Below are 22,440 nucleotides of genomic sequence, written 5' to 3' on the forward strand. Positions count from 1 at the left end.
TTCTGGATTAGGTTTATATGTTTGATTATTTAGTACAGTGTATGTTAGAAAATGGATTCAGTTCCCTCCAAAAATGAACCTTTATTTTCATTCAATTTCATTCTTCTGTGGAACACTGTTTTCATCAATACAGTGAAAGCAAATGGTGTCCAAAACTAAATTGGACTAAATTTTGATGGCATGTACAAAAACAAAAACTATTCTTTTAAAACCAAACATTAAAATGTGATTTGTGCTCTGCGGTCACACTCATTTAGTGCATTCATCTGTTAACTAAGTAAAACATGACTTGAACAGATTTAGTTTGAAAGGTTTGTAATGATTTTTAAAGCTTTACAAGATGACTTTAGAGCGCATTGCCAGCTTAATTTCAGAGAGGACACAGTGTGATTCACATCAGTTTTCCTTCTCTGAAATAAAGGAACAAACTGCTCGCTGTCAATTGCAAAGAGAATCTAAAGCTTTATCAATCTTAGTTTTTCTTTTAAATTAAATGATGAGACTTTTATTCTTTATTTCTAAGAAGTATTTAGCTTTGTGTCATTTTGAACCTCATAAAACTAATATTAAGTCATAAATGCAGGACCACAGAGAAGCCAGCAGACCAGGGGGCCACACATCGATTTATGAGGGCACATTTGATACTCGCTAAGTTTCTAATTGTTCCGATGCTGAGAGAAAAAAGAATACCTTTCAAGAAGCTTCTGTTTCATGCACACTGATTAAAGAATGCGTGAGACTTCAGTGACATGGCGGGTATTATTAATTCATTGCAAACAGTGGAATTTGGGTGTGTTACTTTGAAAAATGTTCAAAACTGCTGGCCTGTAATAAAAAAGCAGCTAGTAAAAAAAAAAAAAAAAAAATCTAACTCATTAACATTTCATTGGTGAATTCTCTTTCATATGAAATATCCCCAATATACGGCTGTCACAATCAATCAGGTGTCCAGAAAAGAGAGTCTGACAAGCGAAAAAAGGGATGGGGAATATGTCAACGGTGGCACTCGCTGTTTCTTCTCTCTGTCATGTTGCCAAAGCCCAATGTTAAGCAGACACCACAGCCAAAAGGAAAAGTGAAGCTTGAGATTCTGACAAAAAAGAAAGAAAAGAAAAAAGTTCATGCCATCCTTCCCATGACAGAAGTCTCCAGCTAAGGTTATGTTATCTTTAGAGGCAAGAGAATTGTTCAAAAGCAAGGATTTCTCTCGCATTGAGATCTTTTGGGATGTGTTTGGCAAGAAAACCACTTGGCTCATAATTGTGTAATCGTATGCTTAGTCCCCTGCTCCCGCCTGAATTCTCTTAGTTTCACCTTGAACTCAACTCTTGAAAGAGCAAGTACAGAAGCAAAGGAGAGATAAGGAAGAATTTAGGGGAATTTAAATGTGCAAGTGATGCTGCCCCTGGGCAGACTTCGGTACATACAAAAATGTAAAAGAATCAGAGATTGAAATTCATCAAATTTCAGGACTTCAAATGGGAGAGTTTATTTAATTACCCTGATGATGAAAAGTTAATTAGATTGAAGTTCAATCTTATCCATCCTCATCAGGATGATTAGGAAGTGGCAGCAGGTATAGGAGCTGTTTCTTCTTGAACATATGAACTCCATTTTGACACTTTGTGGGTAATTTGTGGTCTAATCTGTGGTTATGTGTAAAGTGGAGAACATACATTAGGTTGGAAAAAATAAAACTAGTCCAAATGGTAAAGTATAGACTTTCCTTCACCCTCTGCCCTCTTTTTCCATCTCATTCTCTTCTGGATTTCTTTTTAACATGCTAGGGCCATTATAAGGCCATAAAGTTAGAGTGGCCTATAGTTTCCATGGTCAGATTCTGAACTCCAGTCTAAAATTAGAACATTAAAGGGATATTTTAAGCAAAAACAGTTTTGTTACCACTAACGTACATTGTAAACACACATACACACACACACATACACGCAAAAAACAAACAAACAAACAAACAAAAAAACAGACGTTTCCCCAAAATCGTTTATGTTCTACAGAAGAAAGAACGTCAAACAGGGTTGGAACAACATGAGTGATTGATGACAGAATTTTCAGTTTTGGGTGAATTATATCCTTTAAAATTAGAAACAAATAAATGTGTAACCCCCAAAGTTTTAAAATATCAGAAATTAAAAGGAACTTATTCTCTTTCAATTTTGATTTTAAAGGGTTAGTTCACCCAAAAATGAAATTTCTGTCATTAAGTACTCATGTCGTTCCAAACCCGTAAGACCTTTGTTCATCTTCAGAACACAAATTAAGAAATTTTTGATGAAATCCACAAGTTTTTTTTTTTTTTTTTTTTATTTTTTTATCCCCAATAGAAAGCAATGCATGCGTCATGTGCTGCTCACGTGAACAGCCTCGGCCAATACTGAGCCGGCGTTTGGATGTAAACACGTAAGCACTGAACTGTGTTCACTGCATCAACGAGTCTCACAGGGTAGAGAAGAATTTGTTGAATAAAGTCATTATTTTTGTTTTGTTTTTGCACACAAAAAGTATTCTCATCACTTCATAACATTAAGGTTGAACCACTGTAGTCACGTTAACTATTTTAACAATGTCTTTAGTACTTTCCTGGACCTTGAATGACGGTAATTACGTTGCTTTCTATGGGAGATAAAAAACCTCTTGAATTTCATCAAAAATATCTTAATTTGCGTTCTGAAGATGAACGAAGGCCTAACAGGTTTGGAACGACATGAGGGTGAGTAATTAATGACAGAAATTTCATTTTTGAGTGAACTAACCCTTTAAGTTTTTGCTTTTGGTATGAACTTATGTCTATCTAAATCTCCATCCTCTGACCTTAACTAAAGAAGTAGAGGTGTATAGAAGCAGGTATCAAGCGTGCACCAGGAAGTTGATACACTCTCATACCCAGTGGGCAAGTATTATTCCTACTGTATATCATTATCGGTGAGTTGTCCTAATTAGTGCAAGGGCAGAATAATGAATACAGCTCCATTAATCAAAAGGTAATATATGTAAAAGCAGTACTTTTGGCCTTGGGAGAAGCAGCTAAAAGGTAGACAAGGAGAATAAAATCAAAGGAGGAAAAAAATGTTCCTCCAGCAGTGAATATTGCCTTAATATTCATTTATACACCATTTCTTGTATTGAATACACACAGCTTACTCTGTGCTGCTTCATTCGGTCATAGGCAAAATAGAAAAAGTAAACTGAGTATAAAATAAGAGCTCTTTGCTCACCACTCTAATATATACCTCAGTTCAGAAGATTTAAATGTAGGATTGTTTCAAAAGTAGGAAGTCTCAAAGAATATACATTACTGTTTAAAAGTCTGGGGTCGCATTTTACAATTTAAAATAACTGTTTTCTATTTTAATATATTTTAAAACTGTAATTTATTCCTGTGATGGCAAAGCTGAATTTTCAGCATCATTACTCCAGTCTTCAGTGTCACATGATCTTTCAGAAATCATTCTAATATGCTGATTTGCTGCTCAAGAAACACTTCTTAATGTTATCAATGTTGAAAACAGTTCAGGATCCTTTGATAAATAGAAAGTTCAAATGAAAAGCATTTATTTGAAATATAATTTTTTGGAACAACGCATCCTTGCTGAATAAAATTATTAATTTCTGTAAAGCTTTTTAACGTAGCTTAATTAAATAATAAATTTAATTCAAATCCTTTGTGTTGTAAAATGTGTTTTTAGTCTTTTTATTTTGCCAGCATTATCAAGATATAAATTATCACTGTGTATGAAAATGGATGTGTCAGATGTTCAAGTTTAATAAACAGGATTCTTTTTTCCAAAGTGCAAGGCATCAGACTTAAAATTATGATGTGTTTCAAATGATCTCAAATTATATGTATTTAATTTTCCTGATTAGTTTGCAATAAAGTGGCAACACATCTCGTTGAAGTTTTATTTTACCTTTGGTCTTAAGTGGTTTGTTACCTGTATTCTTTTCATGTGCTGCTGACTGTTGTTGTGTTGGAGATGACTATCCATGTCATTTTAAGGCCATTAAAGATTGTTGTTGTCAGAATAAGTGATTTTTGGGACAACTCTACATATGTATCTATATATTGTCTGATGTTTCCTCCTTTGCAAAAGCTTAATTCAAAAGAAAGAAACGACTTGCAGTTGTACCAGAATCCTTAGCTCAGCCCATAAGTCTCTTAGTCTCTTGTGCTGTCACTTAGCTCACGATTACAGTACTTTAGGTATAGCGCACAGGACAATGCCTCAAATGTAAGCATCAACCAAAAGTGTCTCTATGTAGGTCATGAGGCGCAGATGGAGGCAGATGACACAGTGATGGTGGCGGGTAGAAATGTTTGAGAAAGCACTCAAGTGATCTCATTTTCTGTGGCTGCCACAACAATCTTTGCTACAGACTGCTGATTCCTCTAGTCTCCCTTTTTTGATACATTTGCACCTCCAAATCCAAAGTGAACATACTCGCACCCTCTCAGTGTCTTTCCATCTCTCTCTCCTTCACTCAACAGTACACATATACATTATGCTGCTCTGACATGGATGGATGGTTTTAAAATGCTTCTATGGATATAAAAATAAACTTGTGCTGAGTGAAAGCTGCAAATGTTTTTATTTTAAAATGAAGACGGAGAGAGACGAGAGAGTTGAAGAACATAGCCACTGTTGGAAAAAGTGGCATTAGGTTTTATCGTGAAGCTCAGAGCACTTTTCAAAAAGTCAAATGAAGTTCATTAAAACGAAATTATGTTCATCTAATATACTGTATATATACTCTTTCTCTCTCTCTATAAATATAATATACATAGGCCTACATTTATTTTAAAAAGATTTAACATTTAATTGTCTAGCTTGTACTTCAAATGATCCAGTTAATATTCTAAAGAATGATTTCAGTTAAATTAAATTTAGACAAGAATTCTCAGCATTTTAAACCGGCAGTGTCTTATCTCCATCATAGTAAAACATCATGCCATTTTGTTGTTAATTTCCTATTAGCAATTAAAAAACAGTTAAAATTGTTTGGCCACTTTTGGTGAGCCCAAATGTAAAACACTTCTTTAAAAAAAAAAAAAAAAAAGGGAGATACTAATATATATATATATATATATTTTTTTTTATCTGTGCGTGCACTGTAATATACTGAGACTATCTCCACATATGATCTTCAATATTCATATTATGGAAAAGGAAACAATGGAAAAGACAGAATGAGGCAAGTGGCTTGTGTTTCAACCTGACACCTCTCTCAGCACTTAAAAGACGACAGCCCTCTCCGCATCTATTTTCTTATTCTATCTTATCAGTTACATTTAACGCCTTAACGAGAGGAGAAGCCGCACGTATCAAAGTAGCACTTTTGTCATATAGCATTAGAGTCCCTCTTTTCTCTTTTGGTTATTTTCCCCCTGATCACAGATTGTTTTCCAGCAGGTAGAATGAAAGACACTGATTAAAATATGAAAGGTGCATGCTTTGTGCTTGCTGACGGCTAATTTCTAAAAAAGTGCGCCACCTTCTCTCTCATTTATACATGCTTGCCATTTTCCCTTCTCTTTCACTGCTTTTCCCCCTACAAGCTGGCAGTCCCCCTAATTTAACCTAAATCTATCTATCTGTCTATGATAGATAGATAGATAGATCCACAGGCTACTTAATTAGCAGCCATCACTTTTATGTATATTGGAAAGAAGAACCATTAGCTACTAAAAAGGAAATAAAGTCATACAAATTGGAAAAATCTATCAGGTCAGTAGCCTAATTTCTGTTGTTCTTTGTTTTTCTTACCTTTTCCCAGTAAGCTTATAGCCTTCGTTCAATTCTTTGCCACTCAACAGTACTGTAAAACAAAGGTCAGAGCATGAGACGAGGTGACTGGCGCGAAAGGTTGCCGCTCATGGGAGCGTGACGTCATTGAACTTTTTATTTATTTATTTTTTTTAATTCCCACATAATCGAGTTATGACCGTATTTAAAAGTGTATATACGCTAACAAATAAAAACTAACAATCTCTGTCTGTGCGAGAGCATGTGCATTCTTGGTATAGTCTTACCTAAATGTTTCCTGAGTTTGAGTCAGTTGTTGTTGTTGCTGTTTTTTTTCTTTTTTCTTTAATTAAACATGAATAAACACATATAAATCTTAAATGGTCACATGTGGCACTTTCCACAACTTACCATTGTTCCGCTGTCAAACATGCGGTCCCACAGTCAATGTCTGTGCTGTTCCGTAACAGTTCGCTAGATGGGGCTATAAGTCTTTAATTGTTGCTGAAGGAATTCATCAAAGTATAAACGTCTCAATACCTTAAGTCCTGGTCATATAAATTTTCCATCCTTTCCCCTAGTTCGTAATGAGTTCCATATGGTTGGAAACTACAGCTTTTTTAAGCAATGATACGTTTTTACTCTTAAGTGGTTTCTGTATACTGGGGGATAGGATGGCTGCAGGGACAGTAAGTGACTAAAAAAACAAAACAACAACAATAAAAGGGGGGCATTGCTAATAGGCCAAAGGGTTAGATAACAATCTTTATCTAAAAGTAAAACAACAGCATGCCATCAAAATACAGCTGATCTTGAGGTAAAGTTAATATCTTTATATATTATTTTCGTTGGTAATACAAACTAAAAAAGGTGAAAATAAAACTTTTTTTTTTTTTTTTTTTTTTTAAGTTTAACATGCAATTGTATTAGTTGAGTCCCATTGTGTGTGAAAATAGCAATACATTAATTAGGTATTTATGTTCCTGCCCATTTAAGGGTTGATACATGTCCATTGCCACAAGTTCAGTTATTAAAAAAAAAAAATTCTGTGTAGGCCTACATAAAGAGAACATAAAGTGAAATTCATACAGTAGCCTATGTGTTGCTTTGTTTTTTTGCTCTCTCTCTTTCTCACACATATCATACGTACATGTAATCACTCTACAGATCACTTGGGGATGTTTTCACAGAGCACTTCACAGTAAGTAGAAGCTGTTGGGTTGAAGGAAACGATAAGAGATCGATATGCACGCACAGTTCTATGCCTCAAAGGTGAATCCCAATGACTGGGTGAGACTCACACACATTCATTATACTGAGCATCAGAGAGGCTTATATCAAATACAATAAGAGAGGCAGAGACTAACAGATGTGAGAGGCTGTCTGCTGCAACTGAGGCCATCCTTCTCAATATATACAAAGGGGGGCATGCTTTATCTTCATCAATAGCCTATGTAAGCATATATATATATAGCACAACATACAGACATCTCATTCTTCACCATCACATATGCACAGCTTAGACAGATAGACAGATAGATAGATAGATGGATAGATAGATAGATAGATAGATAGATAGATAGATAGATAGATAGATAGATTCAAAGCTTTATATACAGTATATCAAGCCCTCCTTCTCTTTTCCTTTGAGACTGTCACTTGACTAGACAATAGAAACGTAATGGGGTTTAGGTTATGGTTTGCTCATCTTTCTTTAACCGTAAGGACATTTAATGGACTAGCACACTAAATTCTCGTTGAAAAGTTTTTCATTGTTTCAGAGAATCAAATCTCAATCAAAGGACAGCTGATTTTGAAAGACAACAAAAAGCAGAGTCAAACTGCCCACCTGAGGAGGCATGAGCATATCCAAAGCTGGTGCAGACAGCTGTGTTACATAACTTAGTAGACTGAGTGCCCTCAACAGGCACTAATCTTCCTGAGCTCCTTTGCGCTCAATTGTGCGGTTTAGAAATCTGCTCTTTCCCTGCCAATAAAAACATTAATATATCTTAATAGCACACTTGACCTTAACAGGTTCCTCAGTGACCATGACATTCCCGACTCCTTCATCAATGACAACATGTTGACTGACCGGCTTACAGTTGGTACTTTTATGATCAGATAGCAATTGTAAATACTCCTAAACAAAATACCATTATGCCCAGCTGAAAAATTTATGTTGTAAGAATGATTTGATTATGTAAACATTTTATTTACATTTCTGCAAGAATGTTTTGTTCTGAAAATTAGCCAGTTCTGCAAACATTCCTTGTTAGCTGTGAAGATATCTTGTCTGGAGTATTAAAGGGATATTTCACCTCAAAATTAAAATTCTGTCATCAATCACTCATTGTCATATTGTTCCAAACACATATAAGACTTTTGCTCATCTTTGAGATCCAAATAAAGATATTTGAAATATTTTACTTGCATGTCATGCAAGCATGTTTAAGCTTAAATTTACCATAATTAATGTGCTGCATGTGCATTGATCAGTGTTTACATGTGAATAAAAGCCTAAATAAAAACTATTCATCATATAAAATGTTTGTAGCATTAAAGTTTTGGTTGCATCAACTTTCAATGGAGGGACAGAAATCTATCAAGTTTCATTAAAAATATCTTCATTTGTGTTTTGAAGATGAACAAAAGTCTTATGAGCTTGGAACAACATAAGGATGAGTAACTGATGACAGAATTTTAAATTTTGGTTAAACTATCCCTTTAAAAGAGATCTTGAATAAAGTAAGATATGTTCATACATCAAATGGTTTGAATAACTGCACTGATATTCATGAAGCCCCTTTTTATTAAAGGGTTAGTTCACCCAAAAATGAAAATTCTGTCATTAATTCCTCACTCTCATGTCGTTCCACACCCGTAAGACCTTTGTTCATCTTCTGAAAACAAATTAAGATATTTTTGATAAAATCCAATGGCTCAGCGAGGCCTGCATTGCCAGCAAGACAATTAACACTTTTAATGCCTGGAAAGCTACTAAAGACATATTTAAAACAGCTCATGTGACTACAGTGGTTCAACCTTAATGTTATGAAACAACAAGATTACTTTTTGTGCGCAAAAAAACAAAAACAAAAACAAAAAACAAAATAATGACTTTATTCAACAATATCTAGTGATGGGCGATTTCAAAACACTGCTTCATGAAGCTTCGAAGCTTTATGAATCTTTTGTTTCGAATCAGTGGTTCGGAGCGCGTATCAAATTGCCAAAGTCAGGCCCCCCCCAGTGGTGAATCACTGAAATTTCGAAACACTTATGATGTAACGAAGCCTCGTTTACTGAAATCACGTGACTTTGGTGCTCCGAATCACAGATTCGAAACAAAAGATTTGTTAAGCTTCGAAGCTTCATGAAGCAGTGTTTTGAAATCTCCCATCACTAGACATTGTTGAATAAAGTCGTTATTTAGTTTTTTTGGCGCACAAAAAGTATTCTCGTCGCTTCATAACATTAAGGTTGAACCACTGTCGTCACATGAATTGTTTTAAATATGTCTTTAGTAGCTTTCTGGGCATTAAAAGTGTTAATTATCTTGCTGGCACTCACTGAGCCGTCGGATTGTATGAAAAATATCTTAATTTGTGTTCCAAAGATGAACAAAGGTCTTACGGGTGTGGAACAACATGAGGGTGAGTAATTAATGACAGAATTTTCATTTCTGGGTGAACTAACCCTTTAAAATGCTTACTATCTGACACTGCTGAGTCTGCTTTAACCCTTACTGTAGGAGGTGTTGTGGCTGATTTGGTGGACAGTGCGTTTGGCTAAGTTTGTGTTTTCACACTTAAGGAGTGCGTCACGCCCTCTGAGCAGTGAAAGACAGAGATCAGAGGTCAAACCCATTATGGAGTTAGAGAAGGACAGTGACATCCACTCGGCTAGGGATGACAAGGCCTTTGTTGCTATGGGAACAGAGGGTAAGAGGTCTGTCCTTGCTGAACTGTTCCCAGAGCCTGGGGACCTACAAACATGTAGTGGACCACATCGCCTGTCCTTTCAAAATCAAGCTGTCTTGTACTCTGATGGACGTTTTTGAATGTCAGCAAAGGTTTTGAGTACAGCCTGAACACTGTACTACCTTAGTCTCACTGGAACAAAAGAGATGGCTGGAGATTTTGGTTGAATTCTACATATAGGGATATACTTAACCTATATACATAACTCACCTGTGACAGCACATTATAGTCCACAGACAGGCAGATCTTGTTTTCGGTGTTTCAGTTTAGACATGGTGTAGGATCTGAGACATGGATTGAATCTGTATTACATGTGTAGTGGGCTGAAGTGTTAGTCTGGGCTCAGGCCATCAATTATGAATAGAGATATACAACCGAGGCTGCATGTCACTGGAGTTCTCCAAGAGGAAAACAGAAACACAAGTTTGCCATTCGCATAAATGGTTAGAAACACAACCATCTAGGCACTGCTTTTGAGCTAAACTCTTCTTGGTTCCACTATTTTTGCTTGAAATACTCACTGGTGATCTCCAGCTGATAGTAAAGACACATTATCTGATATCAATAACTTCATAGACGTCCCTGATCTTAGCACACAGTAACAATCCTATTTGAAGGGAGGAGAAAACAATATATTCGTGTGATCGAATTCATTCCTGTGTTTACTCATATATTTGTCTATTTTCACAAGCAGACATCCTCAGAACAACGCAGTAATAACATTATTTTTTATTCAAAACTCTAGTGTATTGCCCTCCAGAGACTAAAATGCAAACAGGCAAGGAAATGTTTATAGTTGTCCCTATCAAATATACCGATGCTGCAGAATAACAATAAGACCTACAGTATTACAGTATGGGTCGTTGAACATAAAGGAGGTTAACCTGCTCTTGAAGCTTTACCCAGGGGAATATACACTTCATGGGGTTATTTCACTTTGATTTTGATGCACTATTCATTTGTAAGATTTTTTTTTTTTTTTTTTTTTTTTTTTTAATATATCAGAGAATAGATATGGAAGTGTACACTACCATTCAAAAATTTGGGGTTGGTAAGATATTTTAATGTTTTTGAAAGAAGCTCACAGAGGCTGCATTTTTTTAATCAAACATGCAGTAAAAACAGTAATATTGTGAAATTTTAAATATTTTTCTATATATATTTTAAAATGTAATTCATTCCTGTGATGGCAAAGCTGAATTTTCAGCATCATTACTCCAGTCTTCAGTGTCACATGACCCTTCAAAAATCATTTTAATATTTTGATATGGTGCTTAAGAAACATTTCTTCTTATTATCAATGTTGAAAACAGATGCTTAATATTTTTGTGGAAACGATACATTTTTGTCAGAAAATGTATCAGAATACAAAAGAAATTGAATCGGATATATTTCAAAAGAACAGCATTTATTTTATATAGAAATGTAAATATCTTCACAATTTAAGACATTCTTTTTGAATAAAAGTAGCTATTATTTAGAAATACTTTTATTAAAAAAAGAAATTGTTGCCGACCCCAAACTTTTGAGTAGTGGTAGTGTACATTTAAACTGTAAATATATAAGAAATTGATAAAAAAAGATTATAAATTATTACTGCTAAAATATTATTTAATATTTGTGCTAATATATTTTGTACACCACCTCACATGTGCGCTAATAACAGTTCAGTAACGTTCATTCTATTGGCTATTGCTACACACTCAAACATTTTGTATTTAGTATACTGTATAATCAAAAAGTCTGATACATAAGTTGATCTACCTGAGAACCGGGCGCTCATGGTCTTCAAACCAGGGGGAGCATATCCCAGTGATATTTCAAAAGGTCACTATCATTATTGTTGCTTAGCAACCTGGAGCACAAACTGTAGACATACACATCAATGGCTGAAAGGCTGCTTGATGAAAGTACTCTAACTGCTTAAACCACTGTTAATTTTTAGAGTGTGGCAGCACACTTTTTTCATACTGTATATATATATATATATATATATATATATAGGATATTAATTCAGTTCTTTCATGTGTTGTCTTCATGTTTCCATTCAACTAATGTTCTATCCACTGTGTCGAGCTACCTGCTGGAAACAGTTTCCCAGATATCCAAAAGCTTTAGAGGTTGCTCCTGCAGCTTACATTGCATTTCATTACTATCATAAAACTTCTGATCGTAGTAATACCAGACGCTTTGAATATGTCAAATGCTTGGAATCCTTAGAAGTGTTTTGTGTTGTTCTCTTAAGTACAGCATCTTGGTGTTCTAGTGTCGGTTCTGATCCGTGGCTCTCCCCCTGTACTGAGTATGATGGATCTCCCTGGCTGCTCTGTAGGGGAAGGCAGGTTGGATAAGGTGATTCATCTCAACCCCAAAGTCTCTAATGGATCGACCATCCAGCAGCATTCGAGAGTTCATTACGGCTTCCCAGCACTCAAGTCAAGAAAAGAGGGAAAATAGTTGGATAAGATAAAAGGAATCAGAAAACAGACATTGCAAACCTGTGCAAATTAAAAACAAGATCTGTTAACAAATAAAACCTACAATTCTCTTATTTTCTAAAATTCTGGGAAGTCGATTGTGTTCTTGGGCAAACAACATGACTCACATTTGATGCTAAGCTTGTAGCCAATCTCTAGTTTAATGCAGTTCTGTCTTTTAGCCAATGAGGCGTGGGTGGGTTGCTGAGTCCCAATTCATATGCTTGTTTAGTCAATTTAATTAGACAATTAACCCCAGCGGTCGTACCCATACTGTTGCTCTCACCGCTGTGTCGATCTTCTCTGTGTTTTAGACTACTGGCTATGCAATTGTCCAGGGGAGCACAAATCAATACAAGATCAACATGTTTCAGCTAATGTTCATAGGGAGGAGTGAATCTCTTAAATCAACTTAGACACTGTTTACTTTAGATAGTTTCCCATGGCAAAAAAAGAAATACCCAGAGCTTTGAGCAGAAGCAATGATTTGGGGGAATACAGGAAAAATACGTGCTCTGTGAATGAATTGGTATATGTGCGATTACAGAATGATAAACTAAGAATAAACTATTAATAATGATGATTATATTTATATTCTGTTCTTTTTCTCAAATTTAAATTAACTGGAGTTTGCTGATGTGGAAAAGGCACTACATAAAACTTTACTGTATGCATTATGCTGAACATACACTATTGTTCAAAATTTTAGTATTGGTGAGATTTTTTTTTTTTTTTATGTTTTTGAAAGAAGTCTCTTATGCTCACCAAGGATGCATTTATTTGATAAATATACAGTAAAAACAGTAATATTGTTAAATATTATTGCAATACTAAATGACTGTTTTCTATTTAAATATGTTTTAATATGTAATTTATTCCTGTGTTGGCAAAGCTGAATTTTTATTAGCCATCACTCCAGTCTTCAGTGTCACATGATCCTTCAGAAATCATGCTGATTTGCTGCCCAAGAAACATTTCTTATTATTATTAGTGTTGAAAACAGTTGTGCTGCTTAATATTTTTGTGGAAACAGTAATACATTTTCCTTTAATGAAAAGAAAGTTCAAAAGAACAGCTTTTATTTGATATTTAGATATTTACTGTCACTTTTGATCAGTTTAATGCAACTTTAATGAATAAAAATGACATTGCTAAATGTTCAGTACATTTGTTAGTGAATGAAACCATACTCACTAACTTTTAATATATAGATGTCAAATTTCTATTTTGTATCAAACAATTTAAAAGGACAGAATTTACCCTCATTCCCTGTCAGCTCAAACAGATAAAAGGCTTGGTGCTGAAGAGGTGTATATCGCACTCAATGGAAGATAAGGAGGAATGTGTCATACAGTGAAGCCTCTGTGGTTAACTGTATGGCATTCATCCTTAGAGGTGACCTCTCAGCACCTCCCTCCCGTCCTCATAGCTGTAAAAAGCCATCTGAGAGAGAGGCTATAAAGGAGGGGCATAGCAAGTGTAGATGCTCCAAAGCATTGATTAGATAGCTAGCTCTTCCATTTAAGGTCCATAAACAGGACTGAATCATCCTCATATTTTCTAATCTTTCTGTCTTTTTTTCCCTATGATCTGATTTCATTCTCTTTGCATTCCAACTGTTAAGTTTTATTTTGCCCTTTTTCCTCATTGGTACTTCCTCTGTTTTGTTTTTACATTAAATCTACCCATTTTTTCTCTTTCTTATGCTCTCTCAGAGCTGAAGTGACCACACTTGTGTCACCAGTCTGCCAAACAGAGGAAACCAGCAGTGATTTAGCAAACAAGCGATCAATCAATGGTGCACTGAAGCATGTAACACATGCCAGTCAAAACCTATTAAGTTCAAAGGGTCCCCTTTAAATTCTGCTTGAGTGGGCTGACCCTGTGGCGGGCAGCCAGACATGCCAGGGCTAAGAGGACAGTGGCCAGCATGAAGAAAATACACAAAGATTTTGGGCATACCAGATTATCAAGCTTACACAGGGACTATTATCATACGGAAAATATTGAGAATTGACTCTCAGTATTGTTGAAATACTATGCTTTGTTCAAAGACAAATAATAATTTCTTATGTATTAAGGATAAGAGCTGTCAAGAAATATGATCTTTGCACTGATGTTGGTTTCAAACTATTTTTAAAATTGTGTATACCATTTTTTATAATTATTTTGATTAAATAACATTTTATGAAAAATGCTTTCCTTGTACTTTAACTTAATAAGCATAATCATCATTTTCAAAAAAAAAACATTTTCATAATTAATGTTTTATATACATATAGTATAATTATATATGTGTTTTCTTTTCCATTTGACCTCAATAAAACATGTCTTTTTATAAAAAGGTACAAAGTCTCTCTGTTTTATGACAACAAGTTAGCTACTGTACATGCTGGATTTGGTGGGCACAGGTTTTTCAAACATTAATATTATTTTAAAACCTTAAAATATTAAGTTATTATATTAATGAATTAATGTATTATTATATTAATACTTGTTTTTTAAGAAATAATATAAGACTATTTTTTTAACTACTTTTTTTTTTTTTTTTTTCTAAATGAGATACAGTTGATAATTATAAGTAACTATGGCAACAAATGGGGACATAATCAGAAACCAATGAAACCAAAGCTAAACAAAGCTGAGAAACAGGAACTAACAGAAACAAGACTGAATGTCAGTATAAACCTGACATTACACCCCCCTCTCGGAAGACACATCCTCGCACCGTAAACAGTCCAACTATGGATGGACGGTGGGGGTTCTGTAGGTTGGCACAGAGCTGTTGATGGACAGGAACATGGAGAAGCTGGCAGAGGAAAACCACATGGCAGAACCAATGGCATGAGGAGCCATGGTTGAAGCCTGTGCTGACGGTCCGGGCAGAACCGGGGGGCCATCCGACGGAGGTCAAGCCAGGGGAGGTGGAGATCCAAGCAGGGCTGAGAGGACAAAAGTCCAGGGCAACACCGTGGGCCCGGAAGTCCTAGGCAGAGCTACTGGCTTATGGGACAGAGACAAGGGGCGATGCCAGAGGGAGTGAGGTCCAAAGGCGGAGCTGGAGGGAAGGAGGAGCCCGATGAAGCTGATGGGCTGACAGACCAAGGTGGAGTTATGGGCCTGGAGGCCTGAGGTGAAGCTGAGGAATCCACATCACCGTGCCGAGTTGGGCAGATATCCAGATTGGACTGGTGGAGAAGAAAGTTCAAGGGTGAGGACTAGGGTTGGACCTGGATCCGCGGACCACCGATCTATCAGGTAATCCTGTCTCGGCTCTGGGATGGACTGGGCAGCGGGCACAAGTTCCGGGACAGCCCTAGTGGCAGGCTCTGGCTCCATGGCAGTAGTAGACTCCAGCACTGGGTCCATGGCGAGTGCGGGCTCTGTCTCTGGGTCCATTACAGACTTATAGACGTAGGTACTGGCTTGGAGTCCGAGAAACCATTCACACAATGGTAAGCAGACTCACAGATAAAGATGTAATTTCTTCAAGTGTAGCTCCCCAAATCTGTCTTTCTGGCAAATCCACCAACTGGCCATTCTGCATGCCAACCCAACAGATGTTAAGGCTTGACTTGTGTCATCCAAATTAGATAATTTTTCCAAAGCAAAACTAAACAGAGCAGAGAAACAGGAACTAACGGAAACAAAACAGAATGTCAAAATAAGAGTCAACAAAACAGGCGATATGGCTGTATATCAGCACAGCAGTGATTGCCTCTGGCCTAATCACAGCTGTCTGTGCTGATATAGAGCCATATTGCACTCCTTCTCATGTGATATTGCTCATATATATATATATATATATATATATTATAGAATTATAGTATATATAGGGCCTTTGAATATTGTGCTGGACAAGGGTGCAAAAGGTACAGTTACTGCTTTAATCAGGACAAAAATATTAAAATTAATTTAAACATGAATTGGAAAAGGATCAACAGACAAAAAAATCAAGGATTTGTAATCAAAGTGTAATTAATAAGGTGTTTTTTTTTTTTTTTTTTTTTTTTTTATGTATTTAATTTAATTCATCCAGAAAAAAAAAGACTGGTCTAACTAGCCAAACATTAACCTTCATAATATGCAATAAAGTATTCCCCACAGTCTGATTAATGCATAGAACTCAAGGTATTGTGGGTGTACTTTTGTTGTACTTTTTGAACCCTGAGCACTTATCATTCAGTACATGGTCCTTTTCACGCAGAGAACACTCACATTGCTTGAAACCCCACAGGAACGTGAAAAGTGTTCAGTGATTTACATCACATGATACACAAATGCATCACACACTCGTCTCCTTATTGATGCCAATCCCATAAACACATGCACGCACACACACACCCGCAGTGTCACACGCTTGGTGACACAGAATGAGAGGCAGCCCCACTCTGTGTTAGTGGAACACAAGAATGAAGGGAACAGAAGAGAAATGAGCACTTTGAGTCAAAGAGGAGCTTGGGGCGTGCTGCAGGCGAGTGAGCAGTCAGAGAGAGGCTTGGCAGCTCAATGCGCCTTCTGTTGACAGCTCTCAGAGTACAGCTAAACCTAATGGCAAGAGATGGGCCCCACAACTGCTCACTTTCCTGCATTGGGTTCCTCTTTTGCGACATTAAGTTGTGACTGCTCAGCACATTAGTAAATATGATACCATCCATATTTCAGCACGATTCTGTTTAATTACATTGTATTAAAACAAAAGTTGGTTTAAGTTGTCAGGTATGGACATTTCTTTTATTGTAAATGTAATAATTCCTGAGATTTAGGTCAAATTATGTATTGATCATGAAAAAAGGGAGCATCTGTACCTGGCCTCTCATATACAACTGAAAAATATCCATTTTCTGATTCATGACATTACACAATTTATGTTTTAACAAGTGCATTCCTGTAGCTCAATCAGTAGGGCATGGTGTAACACATAGGTCATGGGTTTGATTCCAGGGATTTATATTCATTGAATGCAACGTGTCGCTTTGAATTAAAAAAGCTGGTTTTATTCAAGTCAAAAATACAATTTATTATACGGATCTTTGGAATACTTTACAGCATTTAGCAGTCAAATATTTGTGAATAACTTCTGTGTAACTGACTACTCAGCCAGGAAACCCTTTGTCTCTCATAACACTCTGTGGCCTCTCTGTCTTCTTACAAATGTAAGTTATAATAGGTAATTGTTGCTATCTTGCAAGATTACTGACTGGGTTAAAGGTTATTTGTTTTCTATTTTTTAATGGACTATTTTTTGTAGACTTTAAGGTTTTAAGATAATCTAAAGTAAAATGGTATAATAATTTGAATTTAAATCACTTTTCATGACCATGTTTTTTTTTTTCAGTAAATTGCAGTGCAACAAGTGGGATAATGTACAGCCAGATAGTCAACAAAACTGTTATGTTTTAAGTCCAATGATAATAAAGATAGGCGAAGTAGTTCAAAACGAAACAGCTTGGTTTATTAAATAAAGCAAAACAGATCTCCAAATGGGTGCAAACACAACAAAACAGTATGCATGGCACAAAAAATACCGGACACTGAACTGAATGAACTGAGGGACTTAAATACACAAGGATAATAAACTCAAATAGGAACAGGTATCAAAAACCATAGTAACCAACAAAGAGTGAGAGAATGACACAAAGGAAACAGGTAACAATGAGAAACAAAACAAGACAAAACAAGACAGTCATTTTAAAGAGTTACTGCTTTTTAAATTGGCATTATGGCTAAAAAAATTATATGTATATATATATACCTTCGTTCATCTTCGGAACACAAATTAAGATATTTTTGAGGAAATCCAAGAGGTTTCTAAACCACACATAGGCAGCAATGTCATTGCACCTTTCAAGGCCCAGAAAGGTAGTAAAGTCATCGTTAAAATAGTTGACGTGACTACGCCAAAATGCCTGACTCAGTATTGGCCGATCCTGTACATGTGAGCAGCACGACACATGCATGTGATGCTGATGCAGGGGCTGGCCAATAATGAGCCGGTGTTCTGATGTAGAACATGGAAGCGCTGCACTGTGTTCACTATGTCAACAGAGTAGGAGACTGACAGAGAAAAGAATAAATTGTTGAATAAAGTTGTTATTTTTGTTTTGTTTTTGCACACAAAAAGTATTCTCGTAGCTTCATAACATTAAGGTTTAACCGTCACATGGACTATTTTAACAATGTCTTTACTACCTTTTTGGACCTTGAAAGATGCAATGATGTTGCTGCCTATGTGTGGTTCAGATTCCTCTCAGGTTTCATCAAAAATATCTTAATTTGTGTACCGAAGATGAACAAAGGTCTTGCAGGTTTGGAACGACATGAGGGTGAGTAATACAGGTGCTGGTCATATAATTAGAATGTCATCAAAAAGTTGATTTCACTAATTCCATTCAAAAAGTGAAACTTGTATATTATATTCATTCATTACACACAGACTGATATATTTCAAATGTTTATTTCTTTTAATTTTGATGATTATAACTGACAACTAAGGAAAATCCCAAATTCAGTATCTCAGAAAAGTAGAATATTGTGAAAAGGTTCAATATTGAAGACACCTGGTGCCACACTCTAATCAGCTAATTAACTCAAAACACCTGCAAAGGCCTTTAAATGGTCTCTCAGTCTAGTTCTGTAGGCTACACAATCATGGGGAAGACTGCTGACTTGACAGTTGTCCAAAAGACGACCACTGACACCTTGCACAAGGAGGGCAAGACACAAAAGGTCATTGCAAAAGAGGCTGGCTGTTCACAGAGCTCTGTGTCCAAGCACATAAGAGAGGCGAAGGGAAGGAAAAGATGTGGTAGAAAAAAGTGTACAAGCAATAGGGATAACCGCACCCTGGAGAGGATTGTGAAACAAAACCCATTCAAAAATGTGGGGGAGATTCACAAAGAGTGGACTGCAGCTGGAGTCAGTGCTTCAAGAACCACTACGCACAGACGTATGCAAGACATGGGTTTCAGCTGTCGCATTCCTTGTGTCAAGCCACTCTTGAACAACAGACAGCGTCAGAAGCGTCTCGCCTGGGCTAAAGACAAAAAGGACTGGACTGCTGCTGAGTGGTCCAAAGTTATGTTCTCTGATGAAAGTAAATTTTGCATTTCCTTTCGAAATCAGGGTCCCAGAGTCTGGAGGAAGAGAGGAGAGGCACACAATCCACGTTGCTTGAGGTCCAGTGTAAAGTTTCCACAGTCAGTGATGGTTTGGGGTGCCATGTCATCTGCTGGTGTTGGTCCACTGTGTTTTCTGAGGTCCAAGGTCAACACAGCCGTATACCAGGAAGTTTTAGAGCACTTCATGCTTCCTGCTGCTGACCAACTTTATGGAGATGCAGATTTCATTTTCCAACAGGACTTGGCACCTGCACACAGTGCCAAAGCTACCAGTACCTAGTTAAAGGACCATGGTATCCCTGTTCTTAATTGGCCAGCAAACTCGCCTGACCTTAACCCCATATAAAATCTATGGGGTATTGTGAAGAGGAAGATGCAATATGCCAGACCCAACAATGCAGAAGAGCTGAAGGCCACTATCAGAGCAACCTGGGCTCTTATAACACCTGAGCAGTGCCACAGACTGATTGACTCCATGCCACGCCGCATTGCTGCAGTAATTCAGGCAAAAGGAGCCCCAACTAAGTATTGAGTGCTGTGCATGTTCATACTTTTCATGTTCATACTTTTCAGTTGGCCAAGATTTCTAAAAATCCTTTCTTTGTATTGGTCTTAAGTGATATTCTAATTTTCTGAGATACTGAATTTGGGATTTTCCTTAGTTGTCAGTTATAATCATAAAATTAAAAGAAATAAACATTTGAAATATATCAGTCTGTGTAATGAAAGAATATAATATACAAGTTTCACTTTTTGAATGGAATTAGTGAAATAAATCAACTTTTTGATGATATTCTAATTATATGACCAGCACCTGTAAACTTGAAATGGTCTACTCCAGCATACCACTGAAATCAGAGTTACCAATTTTATCTATGTAAACAGCATTTTAAACCAGGAATATTATTGCGCTATGACATAAAGATATAGTAATAATAGAATGATATGGTAATTGGATTGTGGATCAAAGTTGAGTAGATACAAATGTGCTCATACTCTTTAACCATCTTCATCTACACTTTTCTGGAAGAAATTAGTATTAAACCATAATATATTAAACCAGTGGTTTTCAATCCTGGTGCTGGGGTTCTCCGGCACATTACATTTTATATGTTTCACTTCTTCAATGCACTTGATTCAGATCATCAGCTGAATGTCCATACAAAATTTCCAGGACCAGGATTGAAAACCACTGTATTAAACCATAACTTATGAATGGAATTACAAATATTACTGAGTGCACATAAACCCTTCACATAAAGTACATTAATTTTGCCTGAATCAAATAAAATGTTTTGTGCAGCCCATGATGATCCCCATTTGCCCTATCTACAGGCAACTATGCCTGGCCCAGAAGAGAGAAACAAAGAGCTTGTCCCCCTGTCATCCTTTGGCAGCTGGAGTAAAGGATGACTTTGATGGGGAATGTTGGGAGGCGTCCCACCAGTGGGGAAAGAGAAAGGGAGGCTGAGAGACGAGAGTACCTCAGTGCAGTGCATCTACTGTATGCTTCTGTACCAGACCCCCGAATGAGTGATTACACTCAACACCCCACCCCCACCCACCCCTCTTCTTCTCCCCCTAAGGCCACAAGAGGACATATGAGTGGAGGTCGGGAGCATGTGTTTGACTGAGTCTAAGGATGTAATGTATGATGTGCTATATGCTTCATATTTGTGATAGAAGCAGAAACAAAGCCCCTTCAACTTTTTATCTTTCTCACCTTCAGTCTTTTTCTTTCTTTCTTTTTGTTTGTTTGTCTGTCTGTCTATCTATCGATCGATCGATCTATATAGATTGATCAGGATAGATAGATATATAAGGTTAAAAAATTTTTCTAACCTTATATATATATATATATATATATATATATATATATATATATATGACCCTGGACCACAAAACCAGTCATAAGTCACACGGGTATATTTGTAGCAATAGCCAACAATACATTGTATGTGTCAAAATTAACGATTTTTCTTTTATGCCAAAAATCTTTAGGATATTAAGTAAAGATCATGTTCCATAAAGATATTTTGTAAATTTCCTACCGTAAATATATCAAACGTTTATTTTTGTGAGTGGATATGCATTGCTAAGGACTTCATCTGGACAACTTTAAAGGCGATTTTCTTAATATTTAGATTTTTTTGCACCCTCAGATTCCACCATTTAAATTTTTTGTATCTCGACCAAATATTGTCCACACACACACACACACACACACACATATGTATATGGTTATGTGTATATATATATATATATATATATATATATTGGTTTTATATATATATATATATATAACCATTTTAGCTCTTTTTTTTTTTTTTTTTTAAATTTCCTTCTCTGCAGACGTTTTTTTTTTTTTTTTTTTTTTAATTATATTTAAATAAAGAAATAAATTTTGCAAATTATTCAAACAGACCCGCTAAACAATTTCAGGATTATGGTCCAGCTGGGTTTTTAGAGGGATCATTCAAACCTATAAATCAAGATCGCGAAAATAACATCTGCGTATATACAGCATTCATTCCTCTAATAACAATGCGTGTTTGCCACTGACAAGCAATAATACATTTATATATTTCTTTATGTAATGCTTTTAATAAACATTCTATCAGAGGAAACCAAATCAACGTGGGCAGAAAGAATGAAAGGAAATCAATTAAAACGAAGTCACAGCTCTGGCTAGCGAATTGTCGGTGGCATTTATTTGATATAATATAGTTAATATTCTCGCTGGGTAAATTAACGCAATTTTGTCACAGTAGATGGAGTGCGGCGGGAGTGGGGGAAGCATGCGAGCTCCCCAAGGCCGGACTAATAAGCGCTTTTGAGTAAACAATAGTCAGAGCTGACCGCTGAGCCATGGAGAGCCACACGGGACGAAAATAATTAAAGCTTATCCGCCTCATTGGTGCTAATGCCGGTAGTCTTATAGCTGTATTGTGTGACACTCTCCGTTTCAAGGAGGCATAGCATCCCTAACCTAAAATTCTTCCTTCTCCACATGCGCGCGTGTGTGTGTGATGCATGCGCGGGTCGTTGCTCGTTTGTATTGTGTCACTCTGCTATTGATTCTGAGGCGGCTCTGGCAAGAGAG

Source organism: Ctenopharyngodon idella, chromosome 1, assembly GCF_019924925.1.
Source record: "Ctenopharyngodon idella isolate HZGC_01 chromosome 1, HZGC01, whole genome shotgun sequence".
Lineage (NCBI taxonomy): Eukaryota > Metazoa > Chordata > Actinopteri > Cypriniformes > Xenocyprididae > Ctenopharyngodon > Ctenopharyngodon idella.